Below are 15,978 nucleotides of genomic sequence, written 5' to 3'. Positions count from 1 at the left end.
TTGAAATTTTCTGCTTCATGGAAATGTCTGCTGGATACTATGGGCCTGAAGGCCAAAGATGGATGCCCCAATGGTACAGAGGAACTTTGGGTGACTGTACAGGCAGTGAGATGTCTCTGTCATTTCTAGAGTTTTGATTTCTTGTTTACTTAGGTAATATTATATCCTTCTGGAGTCTTTGATGGAATTGAAGAATGGATAGATAGTTATAGTTTTCCATTGTTATGAAAAAAGATAAAATAGATATGAATATTGTAACTGTAATTCTTGCTTGATAACTGTTTTGCTATATGTAATTTTACTATGTTAAAATGAAAGCCTTTTTTGTTTAAACAGAAAAAGGGGAAATGATGTGGGAGTGAGTTCTTTCTAATCTGTTGCTTTCATTGGTTAATTAATAAAGAAACTGCCTTAGCCCATTTGATAGGCCCACCCTTAGGTGGGTGGAGTAAACAGAACAGAATGCTGGGAGGAAGAAGCTGAGTCAGAGAGTCGCCATGATTCTCCCACTCCAGACAGATGCAGGTTAAGATCTTCCCTGGTGAGCCATCTCGTGGGCTACGCAGATTATTAAAAATGGGTTAGATCAATATGTGGGAGCTAGCCAATGGGAGGCTGGAATTAATGGGCCAGGCAGTGATTCAAAGAATACAGTTTCTGTGTAATTATTTCGGGGCATTAGCTAGCCATGTGGGTGGCTGGGTGCCAGGGACGCAGCCCTGCCTCTCCTAATACAACAAAGAACACCAATACAGATAAAATAAAAAACATAATAACTCATTAAAAAAAAACAACAGCAGCAACAAAACCTACTCCTTGGGTGTAGGAGGAGTCCTTTTAGCTTGGTGTTTGGTTTCTGGCTGGAGGAACCGACCTGAGCCCTGTGCTACAGGCACCTTACCTGGAGTGGGCCCTAAGGTTTTGTGTGTTTACAGGTGCTGTTCTAAATTTCATTTTAATTTAATTTGATTTGATTGTGGTGCTTCGTCCTTACATGCTTTGCCACCATGTCTCAGCTAATGTCACTCAAGCAGGTCCTATCCTCAAAATGCATCACTGTACACAGAATGCATCTACCCTGCACAGCAAGCAGTTTCTGTGTCACCAGGAGGAGAATTCAGGGAAACTGGGAACAATTCAGAAGAACGCACTCAACAGTCTACCACCAATCAGCTACTCAGTTGGCTGCCTAAGAAGGCTCGTCTGCTTCTTCTAGACTTCTTGTTTGGGTCCCGGTAAGCTCTGCTGTCTGAAACACCTGCTAATTAAAGGCTAGGGACAAGAAGTCTCTATAGACGTTCCTCGCAAGCATTGCTATTGGCTTTGCTGGGTGTGGCTTGGCTTTGCTCATGCAGCCTCTCAGCTTGTCCTAGCTTCTGGCAGGCAGACAACTTCCAAGGATCTGCAACCCCGTTGGGACCGGGGCCAGCCCAGGTGAACTGCAGGGAGCTCATCTCCACTCATGGGTCCATCTCAGGAACGTCCTTGCTTTCTTACGTCCTTGCTTTCTTACCGTGGAGCCAGAATGCCACACAGCCGCCTGTCTTCCCTTGCCGCCCTAAGGTTCGCCTCACCGCTTCTGCTGTTGATAGGGTGCACTCTGCAGAGGGTCCCCGGATCTCGTCTTTTTATTTGCTCTAAGTTCAAGCAAATCACTTGTTTATCAGTTTCTTTTTCATTAAGTGGAAGGTTTTAGTTCAGTTCTGAATCATCAGGAAGCCTTCTTTGGGCCGTTTTGATGGCTTTCCCTTCGGAAATGTTTCACATGCTATGGCCTGAAGCTCAGGTTAATTCTCACTGCGTGAATAGGGATATGTACGTAGTGTAGGGAGCTTTGTCCCTACAGCCCAAGCTCTTTTGAGACTGCAACATGGCCTTTCTCCTCCTTCGCTAGTTTGTAAACTAGCAGGGTAAAAGGATGCGAGAATTCATCAATAGATAATAACGCTTCAAAAACAAAATGAAGTAAGGCATCCTTTGCCTGCTTCTAAAGGTCCAGTCAGTGAACAGGTGGCTCACACCTAGAATCCCAGGACTTGGGAAGTTGAGGCGAGAGACTGCTATGAGTTCAAGGCCAGCCTGATCTATGTTGTGAATTCAAGACTAGCCTGGGCTACGTAGCAAGAAGGGGGGGGGATAACTAAAAACAGTTGTTGTCAACAAGACAGCTCAGCAAGTAAAGGCCTTTGCCAAGCCAAGCCTAATGCCCTAAGTTCAATTCCTGGGACCCACATGTCACAAGTTGTCCCTTTATGGTCATGTGTGCTCTGTGACACACCCCTGCTTACATCCACACAAAAATGGTGGAATTTTAGGTAATGAGATGGTGGTGCATCTTGCAACAGGAAGCACTCACTGTCTGTGTTGGACACTGGAATCTGTGTGTGCTTCATCTACATGGTAGAGATCCATAACGATATTTAAATTGCTGGCTGAATTTCAAACCATCAGCCTGCTTCTATTCTTTCATCTCCTATTACTGGCAATTTCGTGTCCCAAGAATGCCTCATAAAGATGCAGGGAACGGAAAGGAAGAAAGGCCAATAGCACTGGAGACAAGTCAGGGACCTAATTTCTTATTCTTGGTGCATAGAGAAAGCCAGAACAGCCTGTCCTGGTTCCCTGAGCAAGCCAGACACTGCCAATGTTACTGTACCCCCACTGTGCCTGGCAAAAGCAGCTTCCTACTTACCCTCAAATTCAGAACCTCCCTGTGATGTTTAGAGCTTCTCCAGGCAGAACTGACTACAGCTGCCCCTACTTTAGGCATTTCAGGTTGCTGTAACGTAATATCTCAAACCAAGTGATTTTTTTAACAGCAACATTTTTTTCTCTCCCAGCTGTGGAGACTAGAAGGTCAAAACAAGGCCCTAACAAGCCTAGTGCCTGCTGCAGACTTGTGTCTGACTCTCAGACAGCCCTCTTCTAGCTGGGTCCTTGCAAGGCACAAGGGCCACAGAGCTTTCAGAGTTTTATAAGGTCGTGGATGCTATCCATCGCCTAACCCCCTTACATTGGGATGAGGATTTGACCATGTGGATTTGGGGGGCACATTCTGTCTGTAACACCATCTTAGCATTAAGCTGTAACTTGCGTGTTTTCCTTTACTTGGAATTGTGAGCATCACCGAGATGCATATGAAAGTTGTACAAACACTGTAAAGCTTTAATTAATTAATTAACTGGATTCATTATAGTACTGGAGATTGAGCCTAAGGCTTTGAGCTTGGTAGGCAAGTACCCTATCACAAAAATATCCCTTCCCCCTCGTTTGCGGTACTGCACTAAAACAATGGAGACAGAGCATTAAGCCTTACAGCAAAGTGACGATAATCAGAGAGACCCCATGCTTTCAACTCTCCCGTCGCAAGAGTCCAACAACTGACTGCGTTGCAGTAAAGGAAAATCCATCAACCACAAATGAACAGGAAGAGCTAGATGGCAAGTGGGTGGCCTCTGAGCTGATTCTGGGTGAAGAATCCTGGGAAGTCACCCGGAAGTACTACCTAGACCTTCATCTTCCGGGTTATTCTATGAGGGCTCTCATCTCCTGTAACCATTAGTAATCCACAGTGGCCTTTTCCATAGCCGCTAGTAATAACCATAGTGCTGTTTTCCAATACTGCTAGTAGTAATTCATAACCAGCAGTTAGTTGAAATTGTTATTTGACGGAGGGGCTTTAATTGAAAAGTCAGCGTGTGAAGCTCACAGCAGTAAGAGCTGCCACACGGGAAGGCTTTCCTGGCTGTTGTACTAACAGCATGCTGCATTGTCTACAAAGGTGGTGATTGTTTACCACTCAGAGTCATTCTTGCTCCGAGATACCAGGTTTGTGATCCCTTCTGATTACAGGGGTCCTAACTTCTACCCAATGTCTCTGTGTACCTTGGGTCCCTTATAACTTCCAGTCCTCCTTCTTCTCTTTGTCCAACTGCATGACTGGATCCTGGGGCATCCCAACACAAATGGGACTGACTCACTTCATCCCTCACCAGCACACCCTGTCTCTATCCCTCCTTCATTACCGTTGGCTTAGTCTGCCTCCCCCACCTACCTCTGCTGCCCCAATTACACATAATTTCTTTTACTTCTCATCTGATGTGCTGTGGGAAGTCCGAAAATATTGTGAGACCATTGTGGCTTTGACCTTTTAAACCACAACTTCTCTAGATCCACCTAGCCGTCCTCACTGCTACCACAAGCAAACTTCCCCTGGCATACCTAATTTTGGTATTGTCATGGGTAATTTCTTTCCTGTAGATCCTTGAGATCTAGGCTGACATCTGTCTCCAGGTTTGGTGGTGCAGGCCTGTAACCCCCAGCTATGCAGGAGACAGAGGCAGAAGGACAAGAAGTTCAAAGCTGACTACACAGCAGTGCAATCTCAAGGGCAGCCTATGTACCTCAGTGAGATCCTGTCTCAAAATAAAAACTAAGACAACAGGGACTATATAGTTGGCTGGTGGCAGAGATGTGTAAAAAAGAAAGAACCAGTCTCCTCTCATTGTCTCCCACTTCCCTTAAAACCTTCTAGTCATTTAAACTTAAACATTTCCAGCATAGACGAACCCTGTCCTTTCTGACAAGATAAAGTGTGCCCTGGGTAGAATGGCTATAGAGAAAACCTGTTGCTTTGTTTCACTTCTACAGACCTGTATCTTGTCCCAGCCACATCAATGGTGACAGTTTCCTAACTGTTCTTGGCCCTGGTTTTATCTTATTTGATTGACCAAAATTCAGCTTAAAATAACAATGTACTCCAAAGCCTCTGGTAACTCCCATTTGCCAACTAAAGCCCACATTCCTGAGCCTGGCAGTCAAAGGATTCCATGACCTGGCCCTGGTCCACAACCGTGGAAATCATCTTCTCTTGAAGCCATGCAGGACAAAGAAGAGCAAACAGAACATAATGCCAGAGCCAAGGATATCTCTCTATGTTTGAGTATCCACGTATCTCTTTATCTCTCTCTTATCTCTCTATCTATCTATCTATCTATCTATCTATCTATCTATCTATCTATCTACATCTGTTTCTGTCTCTGTCTCTGTGTCTCTCTCTCTCTCTCTCTCTCTCTCTCTCTCTCGTGTGTGTGTGTGTGTGTGTGTGTGTGTGTGTGTGTGTGGTCTATGTGTTTGACACAAGATCTCTATCATATCCCATGATATCCTGTAGCTCACTAAGTAGCCCAAGTAGTCTTTGAACTCTGAACTCATGGTTGTCTTCCTGCTGCACCATGCTGGCCTCCATGGACATGGGATTCATTTGCTGTTACTTATGCACCATGACTTTCTCTTTTTTGAATTTCTGCTTCTTCTGCCTCTATATCCCTCCCAGGTACTGTGATCCAATGTGCCACTTATGTCCATATTCGTTACTTTAAGATTATTAAAGAATTCGAGTGTATAGAAATATAGACAACAAGCAGGAGTTTGCCAAATCTTAGCATGCTGTGTTTATTTCAGATTTTAAATAAATGCATGAGTGTAAGTGTGTGTAACTTCCTGTTGATCCTTTATTGTAAGATAGATTCAGCTGAAACTTCTTTCTCTCCCCAGAAACAGTTGCTATGTACCAGATTAGTTGTTCATCCCACTACTCTTTTTACTTGAAGATATTCATTATAAAATTTGAATAGGCAAAAAAAAAATTTGAATAGGCATCAACATGTAATATTATAAAAATATCATGAAATTACATATCCACAAATAACGTACCATTTTGTACATTTTTAACCTTTATGCTATTTTCAAGATTCTACAGTCTTTTTTCTTAGCTCTAATATATTATTTTGTTTTTTTTTTACCACATTAATCATTTCATAATCTCTATTAGATTTATTTTCCCTTATGATCATTTCTAATTGGCTAAATATGCTATAATTTTTTGACTACCTTCTTGTGAACCAAAAGAGACATTGTTTCTAGTTATTTATTTGGACAAACAAAGCTAAGTAGTCACGTGTTTTTGAGTAGATGTTCAAGGCGGGCTTCCTCTGTGGTCTTTGCCCACTTGGATCTCTTTACCTGGAATGACCTCCTCTCTCTCTATGAGTCTCATCATCTGTGAAGGCATGCTCAGATGCTAACTCACCATATTCTCCAAGGCACTGAGTCAAAGCAACACCTTCCTTCATCCATCCTCAACAGGCAAAACATCTGTATTTCTGTTTGTCAGGTGGAATACTCAAATGCAGTCTTGTCCTGTACTTCCATGGGTGTTTCTTCTACGTCCCTATCAGGCCATAATTTCTTAGAGGTAAATACTATGGTGCATGAGGTTAAATTCCCTTTCTACTCTAGTTAGAGCACAGAGTACATATCAATGAATACAGAATTCACCTGGGCCTTTCTGCTTCCCTGCTGAAGGATACAGATTCGATAGAGTAAGGAGCGGCTGCATCCCGAGTGCTGTCATTTGAGCCTGAGTGTAAGAAGCCTGACTCTCTCACCAACACAGTATGCTGAGAGAAACCAGAAGCACTGGGCTTCTCTGGGCTCAATAACCACAGGCAGATGACTGTAATCAGCTGGGTGTGCACAAAGATGATGAAAAATACCCCTTTCCTTTACTGTGAAAGCATGGGTGGTTTGAAAAAAAAAATGGCCCCCAAATGGAGTGCACTATTATTAGGAGGTGTGGCTTTGTGGAAGTAGGTGTAGCTTTGTTAGAGGAAGTGTATCACTGTGGCAGTGGGCTCTGGGGTCTCCTTTGCTCAAGCTGTGCTCAGCATGGTAGACAGTTCACTTCCTGTTGCCTGAATATCAAGATGTAGAACTCTCAGCTCCTTCTCCTATGCGTCTGCCTGAGTGTCACCATATCCCATCATGGTGGTAATGGTTACCAAAAACTGAAGTAGGGGCCATTTTCAAGGTTGATGTTATGTTTGTTTGTTTTTTTTTTTCCCCAGACAATCTGTAATGATTGCTACAGTATAGAAAGACAGAGCAAAAGGAGCTGTTTCTACCCTGATCTCATCCCTGGAGTATAGCTTCAGAACCCCTTGACTAGAGGACGGGATTATAGGAGAAGCGAAGTCATTGTCCACCCACATGTGCTCATCGGCCCTCTCATGTTCAGTACAGGGTGGGGGAGAGCAGCTTCCTGATTGCAGAGCAGCAATTCATTATTGTCTTATTACATCTAGAAAAAGGACATAAAAATGGCATATGGGATTCAGTTCAAGACTCCAAACAGTACCAATCCCTTCCAAAATCTGTTATAACGACAAAATATTGGCTTGAATGGTGGTAACTTGATACCTGTCTATGCTCTTAAGTTCATGATAGGACATATCCAGGTCACAGACTTTTCTAGGTGGCTCACTATCCCATGCCATATGATCTATTAGGTAGAGAGTAAGTGGAATGAGCATAATCTGAGCTCCTTCCTTACTTAGGAGTTGACAAGAAGGTCAGCTGAAGCTTGGCAAAAGCCCAGGCTTATGAGGGGCTTAAAATTCATACTAGAAATGAATGTTTTCTCAGCTCCCAGGAAGCCAAGACTCTTCTGGCTAAATAACAACCTGCAAAGCTAAGATTTAAGAAAATAAAAAAGAAAATCACACCTCTGTTTTCTATTCCTAGGCTATAGTTTGACTTAAGAAAGGGTCACATATGAGAGCAAGTGCTTATCATTGCCGTAACCTGACCTGTGGTCTCAGGTGACGTCTCATTAAAGCTGGCGCAGGTGCCACCCGAGTGTCTGGATTGTCTTTCTAATCAAGTTGAAAAGCATCCATCCCCAGCTTCAACATCAGCTGCCTACACTTGACACTGTCTGATCACTGTCTGAGCTTTGCCACAGCACCCATGGGCCCCGGGAGATTTAGACATACATCACTACTACAGCTGCCCGGAGATAAACAATTCCTTTCAGGCCGTGCTGATGACTCCCGTTCTCCGGGAATTACAGTTGCCCTCTTGATTTAAAGCTGTTTGACACGCCACCTGGCACCCTGCTCTGCTCATTGGTTTCAGCTTGGATTTCTCCCTTGTAACTTCTTGTATTCTCTTCTCTCCTTGTGTGTTCAAGTACTCGGAATTTGTTGCCTTAACCCACCCCCTCTCCTTCCATCCACACCCATTATTTGGTCTAGCCTGGCCTTCAACTTGTCATCCTCCTGCCCAGGCTACGAAGCTGTAGGATCACAGGGGTGGACCAATGATTTCAGCATCCCATCTTAAGCCTTCTCAGGGTATAGCTGAGCACAAGTGCTTTACAGAAAACATATGCACAACTATCTCCCCTTCCCCCCAAAATAACCCAATGTCTACTGACCAATTCTCTGGTCTCCCTCTCTCTGGCCCCCAACAATTATTATTATTATTTTTTACTTTTTGTTTTATTTTTGGAATTTCATATTCATGGAATCATAATCTTTTTGTAACTGGTATTTCACTTGGCACAGTGCTCCCTAATTTTGCCCACGTTTGTAGTATGTGTCAACATTTTTCTTCTTCTTTGCAGGTCAGTTTCAAGTGAGCCTGTGGCACACTCTTGTCTGTCTGCTCGTCTGTCAGTAATAGTCCCACTTTTTGGTTATTATGAGTGATGCTTGCTATGGATGTGATGTACACATATCCTCTCAGTATGTCTCGTTCAATCTTTTAAAACATACACACCCTGAGGTGGGAATTATGGATCACAGCAATTTTATTTTTAATATTTTGAGAAGCCACCAATACCATCCTCAACAGCAGCTGCATTTCTGTTTTTCTTTCATAAAAAATATTTTATGTTTATCAGTGTACCTCCTCATCCCCACACATGTATGTCTGTGTAGTACATGCATGCAATGCCTGTGGACGCCAGAATAGAGCATGAGATTCCTGGATATTGGAGTTACAAATGATAGTGAGTGGCCATGTGGGTTCTAGGACTGAACCCGGGTCTTCTGGATGAGCAGCCAGTGCTCTTGACCACTGAGCCCTCTCTCCAGCCCTATTTTCTGTTTTTTTTTTTTTCTTAAATGGCAGCCATCTGAATGGATATGAGGTGTATTCTTTATTTGTGTATTCTGTTGACTGTCTCTTCCTCCTAACTTCTATGCTGACCCAGACTACAAGTTCCACCAACAAAGTGATCCTTGTCTGTCGTGTTCACTGTCAGGTCCTTGCCTAGGACAGTCTGAGTTCACAGTGAGTGCCTGGTGACTAGTCTCTGTCCGCATGAATACACGGAAGCTGAGCCTGGTAGAGCAAGCCTGTGGCCCAGCTTGTTCAGGAGGCTGAGGCTGGAGGATTGCAAGCTCCATTGTGAGCTCAAATCTAGCTGGACAACTTAGCAAACTGTGCCTCAAAATAAAAAGCAAGAAACTGGCTTGGACTATACTGCCCAAGACAGGCATATGCAAGGCCTTCATTCCATTCCCAGAACAAACCAAACCCGACCAAGAATGAACTGAATGGGTAGGAGAAAGACACAGGAAAGTGGACTCTTTTTCTGGCCTTTATGTCCAGTCTCAGTGCTGCCTTGCTCATGACATGTTTCTGTTTATGTTTACAGATCACCTTTATATATGACATTTAGGACTTCGGAAAGAAATCCTCTCTTTAAAACATACTTGATGAATTTTTAATATATTCCACTATTATACTTGTTATTATTCATGAATCTGAAGCTTGTGGAACTTGGGGTTGTGGGGAGCTTACAAGAAGTTTGCAGGAAAACCAACGAGAGTCTGTGATAGCTGGAAAACTTAGCTATCAGCTGGGCGGTGGTGGCGCACGCCTTTAATCCCAGCACTTGGGAGGCAGAGGCAGGCGGATCTCTGTGAGTTCAAGACCAGCCTGGTCTACAAGAGCTAGTTCCAGGACAGGCTCCAAAACCACAGAGAAACCCTGTCTCGAAAAACCAAAAAAAAAAAAAAAAAAAAAAAGAACAAAGAAAAACAGCTATCATCCAGAAAAGGCCATGTCTGCTGCCCACTTGATAGCTCTGATGATAAACAGAGAGAGTTCAAACTGAACATTCCCCAAAAACAGTCAAGTGTCCTCAACCTAAGTGTCTCATGTCCTTACTAATTGATCTACTTATTTATTTAGAGACAGAATCTCAAGTTACAGGGTGCCTCAAAATCCCCTTGCAGCTGTGAAGGTCTTGAACTCCTGATCCTCCTGCCTCCACCTCCACATGCATTTGCTATCGTCCTGTGCAGAAACAGGAAATGGCCTTCCCCTTCTTTCTGACTCAGCACCCTTATCTATCCACCTGCAAACAAATTATTATGACTCACATACATTAAATACCCAGTCTGTGCTAGGCACTGTTTTTGGTCCACGGCATGCATTAACTCTTTAGTCTTCTTTACGAGATGAACTAGACTCTACCGATTTTTAGATATGATCCAGAGAAGGAAACAGGCTAAATCCTTTCTCCAAAGTTCCTCAGAGAGGAGGCAGCAGAGCCAAGAATCATCTGGCCTCTGAGTTTGCCCTTAGCCTAAGTGCCCGTGCTATTTTGGACATGCTTTCTGTTTCAACTTTCTTTACTGGAAATCAGTGCAAAAATGTCTAAGTCTACTTCCTTCAATTGATGTGAGAACATGATCCTAACAATTCGGACCTGTCCACATCCTCCATCTCTATACAAACTTTGGCTAATGCAGGTATCCATAGTCAGGGGCAGATTGAACCTACAGTGTCTCTAAGACTTTGCTGGCATGTTGGGCTTAAACAAAAATCCATTAGCACTTGATTTTCCTGCCTTTTGATGTTTTTTTTCTTCAAGTGGAGTATGTCAGTAAAAACTGAATTAAAGACTACCCTAAACCAAATATATTTTGTAGCTACATTCATTAATATCAAGGCACATCTGATACAAACACCAAGTTTTCTTCTTTGGAGGATGTATTGCTCTTGGAAGCAAAGTAGGCTTGGAGGCAGACAGCCCAAGCCCCCTGCCCCTGTCACACTAAATGAAGCATATACTTAAAAATACACCACCATCCTGCTGTCCCCAGCAGTGCCTCTCTAAGCCGAGGATAATAAAGACTCACAAATTGCGGGATTCTGATATCTGCAGATATCAAGACCACTGCAGGGTTAGCAAGTAGCACTTCTCAGTTTCAAACTTATTCTATATATAATCACCCATATTACATTGGTTTGCCATCAGATGAACATTCCAACACAATACCTTTAAGCCTTGGCTTGTGACTGTCATCCTAGCCCCCAACAGACTGAGGCAGGGGGATGGCAAGGTTGAGGCCAGCCTGAGGTCCAGAGTGTGATCGTTATCTCCATCAAAGCAAAGTGTCTTGAGCAAAGTAAAGCAAAACAAAACCAAACAAAGATTCAGTTTAAACCCAGAAGGGCACACGATAAAGGGCCCGAGTTCCCTTCAGCAAACAAAGGAAACAGCACCGACTCAAGCTGTTTGGCAAGTGCAAACCCGGGCTAGGAACAGACAAGTACTCAATGTTACCAGGAAATTCAAGGTCAGCATTTGCAGCTTCATTTCCATCGCCCAGCGCTGCCTTTGACAAAGGATTGCCCTATATTCTGAAATGTTGTATTCATTCCCCAGCTCACCGGTTCAGTACAGCAGAGTTCAGTTACTTCAATGCTCCCAAATGGTGTTTGGCCTTTTTTTTTTCCTTCCTTTAGATAACATCCACAAAGACACAGAAAATAAAGAAAAACAGCAAGCTTGAAATGATGTCAACTAAAGACTTTTGGCTAAGTATGGCTACCAGAAATTATCCTTAGTGGAGCAGGGAGAGTCCTCTAAATTCTACTTTTTTTTTTTTTTTAATACCCTTAAAGTACTTGGTCAAAGGAGTGCTGGCTGACCTATATGGGCTTTTATCTTCTCCCTTCTCCATCCCGCAATACACAATTGAGACCTTTCAAATGACAAAGGACCTCTGTCTATCCTTGCAGCCAAATCAGAGCACCCTCAAAGTGGCTGGGTTTGACTTTGCCTTGAAAAAAAAAGTGCTATTGATTAAAACAACAAAAGCAGATCTCCAGCATTCAGAAGACAACCTGGCACCTTTTGCCAGTCTCCCTAGGGACAGCCAGGCCTTGTGAGGCAAGGCCTGCAAGTTCCTGCCTACATAGCTTATCAGGGAAATGCTTTCCAGTGAACACAGACTCACCTACGTCGTTCCTATTGCCCAACAGGTGGCATGAACCATTGCCAGGCGCACAGCAAACAGCTTCTATCCAAGAAGTCTTGGATTCTTTTTTTCCTTTCCCCCTGCCCCACTCCTTAATTTTTTGAGACAGGGTTTCTGTGTGTAAGCTTTGGCTATCCTTGAACTCAGAGGTCCTTCTGACTCTGCCTCCTCCTGCCGGGATTAAAGGTGTGCACCACCACAGCCAAGCTAAGTCCCATTTTCTTAACACTTTGCAATTTCGTCAACAGCAAAAAGAATTGTGCCAGCTATGAAAGAGTTAGTCATAACTGGACAGTAGATTTCTTGTTTTCTTGTCTCGTGAGACCCCAGTGAATCTAAACCCAGTCATGTATAACGGCTCCAATAGATTAAGGACTCTGTTAGGACACGCTATGGGTTTGGGTTTCTGTTACCTCACGTGAGCACTGCAGTAAGTATTTCCATTATCCTCCTAAAAGAGGGGCTTTATTAAGGTGGGTGAAGGGAACGCATGACAGGAATTACAGCCCCCAGGACGCTAAAGCAGGATGACCACAGGTTAAAAGTCAGTCTGGATAATGAGAATCTCTGTCAAAAACAAACAAACAAACAAACCAAACATCAAAATACAAGAAGAGTGACTATACTTAGTCTTACTGATTATTCAACCAATCTACAAATTTCCTGAAAGACCCACTGTGAGCAGAAAGGGAAAATTCAACCCCCAAAGCCTCCAGGAAAGGTTAGCATTTAAAATATTCTCCTGAGCCAGAAGAGGTGGTGCACATCTTTGATCCCAGCACTTGGGAGGCAGAGGCAGTTCTCGAACCTAGTCTGGTCTATAGGAGTGAGTTCCAGGACAGCCAGGGCTACACAGATAAACACTGTCTTGAAAAGCTAAGTGGGGTAAAAACCCTCTCTTAACTGGATCTGATGGCATGTGACTTTAATATCAGCACTTCCTGTGAGTTCGAGTCTAGTCTGGTCTATATAGTGAATTCCAGGACAGCCAGGATTACATAGAGAAAGCCTGTCTCAACAAAGAGATAGAAATCTCTCTTGTCATCTGTCTTCCAGACGTGTTTTGGCATCCTCCAGTAGCTTAATATCTCCCATTCTTGGCTCTCACTCTCAGAACCTCTTCCCATATGTTGGGGAAGGGACCAACAAAACCTCAGGCCAAAGTCTGGGTTAGCAATGGCACACGGGCTTCTTGGCTCTTGTCATCTGCTGTTGCCTTGTAAGGGCTTCCTGGAGTCACATATTAAGGTATGTCCTATGCCTGAACTGGACCTGGGAAGAAAATGTATTGTGGTTGAAAGGTCTGCCACAGTCTCTTATGGGAGGCCAACCTCAGGGTAGCCATTGCATGGAGCAAGGATGTCATCTCTGAGCCCATGCAGAGCCGTGGTGTCATGCCTGAGCCTACTCTGCTGGCGAGAGCTAAGTGACTTGTGTAACTAAAGGTTTCTCTCCCACCCGCCAGATCCTAAATAACCACACTGAAGCTTCATATTAATTACAAACTGGCCTATTAGCTCAGGCTTTTTATTAACTAGCTCTTACAACTTAAATCAACCCATTTCTATTATTCTATGTTTTACCACAAGACTCGTGGCTTGTCACCTCACATCTTGCTTCTCCAGAGGCTGCTGGCATCTCCTAGACTCTGCCTTCTTTTTCCTTTTACCTTTGCTTGGATTTCCCATCTAGCTCTATTCTGCCTGGCTATTGGCCAAATCAGCTACTTTATTAGCCAACCAATATGTAATAAAACATATTCACAGCACGCAGAAGTATCCCACATCAGACTTGTTCTCCACTGTTTCGCCCATGAAACTTTTTTAAAATGTAGAAATCACATCAATAATGAAACGCTACTTAAGAAAGTATTTCCACAACAAATGTGTAAAGGAAATAGATTCCGGAGCAGGGGATACATCAGAGTGGGTACAGTTCTTGCCAATCAAGCATGAGGACCTGAGTTTGGATCCCAGATCCATGTAAAAAGCTGGGTGGGCCTAGTGGGATGTGCTGAGAGGCAGAAACAAGAGGATCCTGTGAATAGGAGGGTGTGGGGTCGGTGACTGACCATCTAGCCTAGCCAACCAGTGAGGTTCTGGGCTCAGCAAGAGACCCTGTCTCAAAATCTAAAGTGGTAAATGATAGAGGAGAAACCCAGATTCAAGACTTGACAAATGTCAGTGGTCTCAGTGACGAGAGGAAGCAGAAGGTCAAGGTGCCGCTTGTTTAACGGTGAGAATGCAGATTCCAGCTTCTTAGATCTGAGGCAGCAAAGTGTCTTAACTGATTGATAAACAGGATTTGCTTGCTACCTGCTCTGTTCTTAACCATGTGATGGACCAGGTGGCTGCATTGTAAGAGAAGAATCATTCGCTCTTTGTTGGTTTATCCCAGGCTTCTCTACAGCAGGCTTGAATGCTTAAGAGAAGCCTGCTAGGTCAGGTCTCTGGAGGGGTAAGTTTTGCCTCTCCAGATCTCCTTTGTTTTGTCAGCCAACTGACTCCCAGGTGGGGAAGCATTTCTGGCAGTGGAAGCTGTACCCAGCAGGCAAGAGACCTAAGAAAGGGCTGGGGAGGGAAGGCAGCCATGTGACATGGGAGACAAACACAATTAGCTGTGCTCCAAACAAACTGAAAAGACACAGTGGGAAGACGGACTCCCTCTGCCAAGAGAGGAAAGCAAAGGGAAATTCACTTGAAAAGAAACCTTTCCGTTCCCTTCGTAGCGGCCGCCAATGGCAGTCACATTTCCTGTCACATCCCTTCTCAGTGTGGATTTCTCCAGCACGTCAAACTATCACAACAAGCGTTTGACTGCTTCGTCAATGCTCCTTACTAAATAGACTTCATTAATATTTCAAGCTGGCCCTTTCTTCACTAGAGATGACACCAGAGCCTCTCCCAACCATTCCGTCCCCGTGTGCCTACAGGGATCCAGTTTGCAGCCACGGCGGGGTAACGGAGCTTGTGGAAACCGATATGGAGATTGTCTAATGGAAATGCAGTCACAGTCCTGGGAATACACTCTTCTGAAGGTCCTTTAGTGTGAGGATTAGCTACAGCAGTGGGGTCTGGAGGTATTTGGTAAGCAGAACAGGCTGTCAAGTTAGGCAGCATGTGTGTGGTGGTCTACCGTTCACTTATAAGTCAAGTGACCTGAGCACGTCTGGAAACTTGCAGTCTCACTGTGAGACACAGACTATCATGGCGTTCCATTACTAGAGCTGTTGTGAAGCTGAAAGAATTATACGGATGAGTCTTTATCTTTTAAATAAGATTTTAGAGGATTGACAAATGATATTTGGGGTGTACTTCAAAATAATCTGGAGTTTGTGGGGCCCGAGGCAGCCTGGCCACACATGGGGGCCCAAGCGGCACAGCTGTCATGGCAGGCAGCCCCCAGTTCCAGGAAAAGCCATAGCTGACACCTCCCAGGCAGGGCCAATGTCTAAAGGGAAGTACCTGACATTCCAACCATTAGATAAGAGGAGATTAAGACCACCAGCAGTCCCGGAGCCCAGGACTCACCAATTCTCCTTTTGCGGAGACGCCCTAGATAAATGTCAGCCAATCAGGGTCATGAACCCTGGAAATTGCCTCACCGCAAGCTCTACAATGATAAAAGCAAAAAAACAAACAAACAAACAAAAAATCAACAGGAAACAAAAACCCTACCCCGACTGGACTTCTCTACTACTCTCAGCTGCTGCATCGGATAGACAAAGAGTCTAACTTTAAGCTTGAATAAAGGCTCTTTGCTTTTACATATGAGTGTGAACTCTGTGGTAGTTTTTGGGGGACCTCTGCGATCTGGGTATAACAAAGGTAAGATACACACACACACACGTGTATAT

General features: G+C 44.0%; 1 protein-coding gene across 2 annotated transcripts in view; it reads right to left on the bottom strand.

The window, feature by feature from the left end:
• Paqr8 (progestin and adipoQ receptor family member 8) overlaps window positions 1-15,978 on the bottom strand; it is a 47,713-nt gene that overhangs the window by 19,766 nt on the left and 11,969 nt on the right. The window contains exon 1 of one of the 2 annotated variants that reach the window (XM_050124106.1): window positions 11,138-11,236. The exons of the other annotated variant lie outside the window; for it this stretch is intronic. The gene's annotated coding sequence lies outside the window, so the exon portion shown is untranslated. Of the gene's footprint in view, window positions 1-11,137; window positions 11,237-15,978 lie in introns of those variants that run through there. 2 annotated transcript variants of the gene reach the window in all.

Source organism: Alexandromys fortis, unplaced genomic scaffold (genome assembly GCF_014885135.2).
Source record: "Alexandromys fortis isolate MF-2015 unplaced genomic scaffold, M_Fortis_MF-2015_v1.1 scaffold_207, whole genome shotgun sequence".
In the NCBI taxonomy this organism is placed as follows: domain Eukaryota; kingdom Metazoa; phylum Chordata; class Mammalia; order Rodentia; family Cricetidae; genus Alexandromys; species Alexandromys fortis.
Note: the sequence above shows the minus strand (reverse complement) of the source record. Positions and strands in the feature narration are given on the sequence as shown.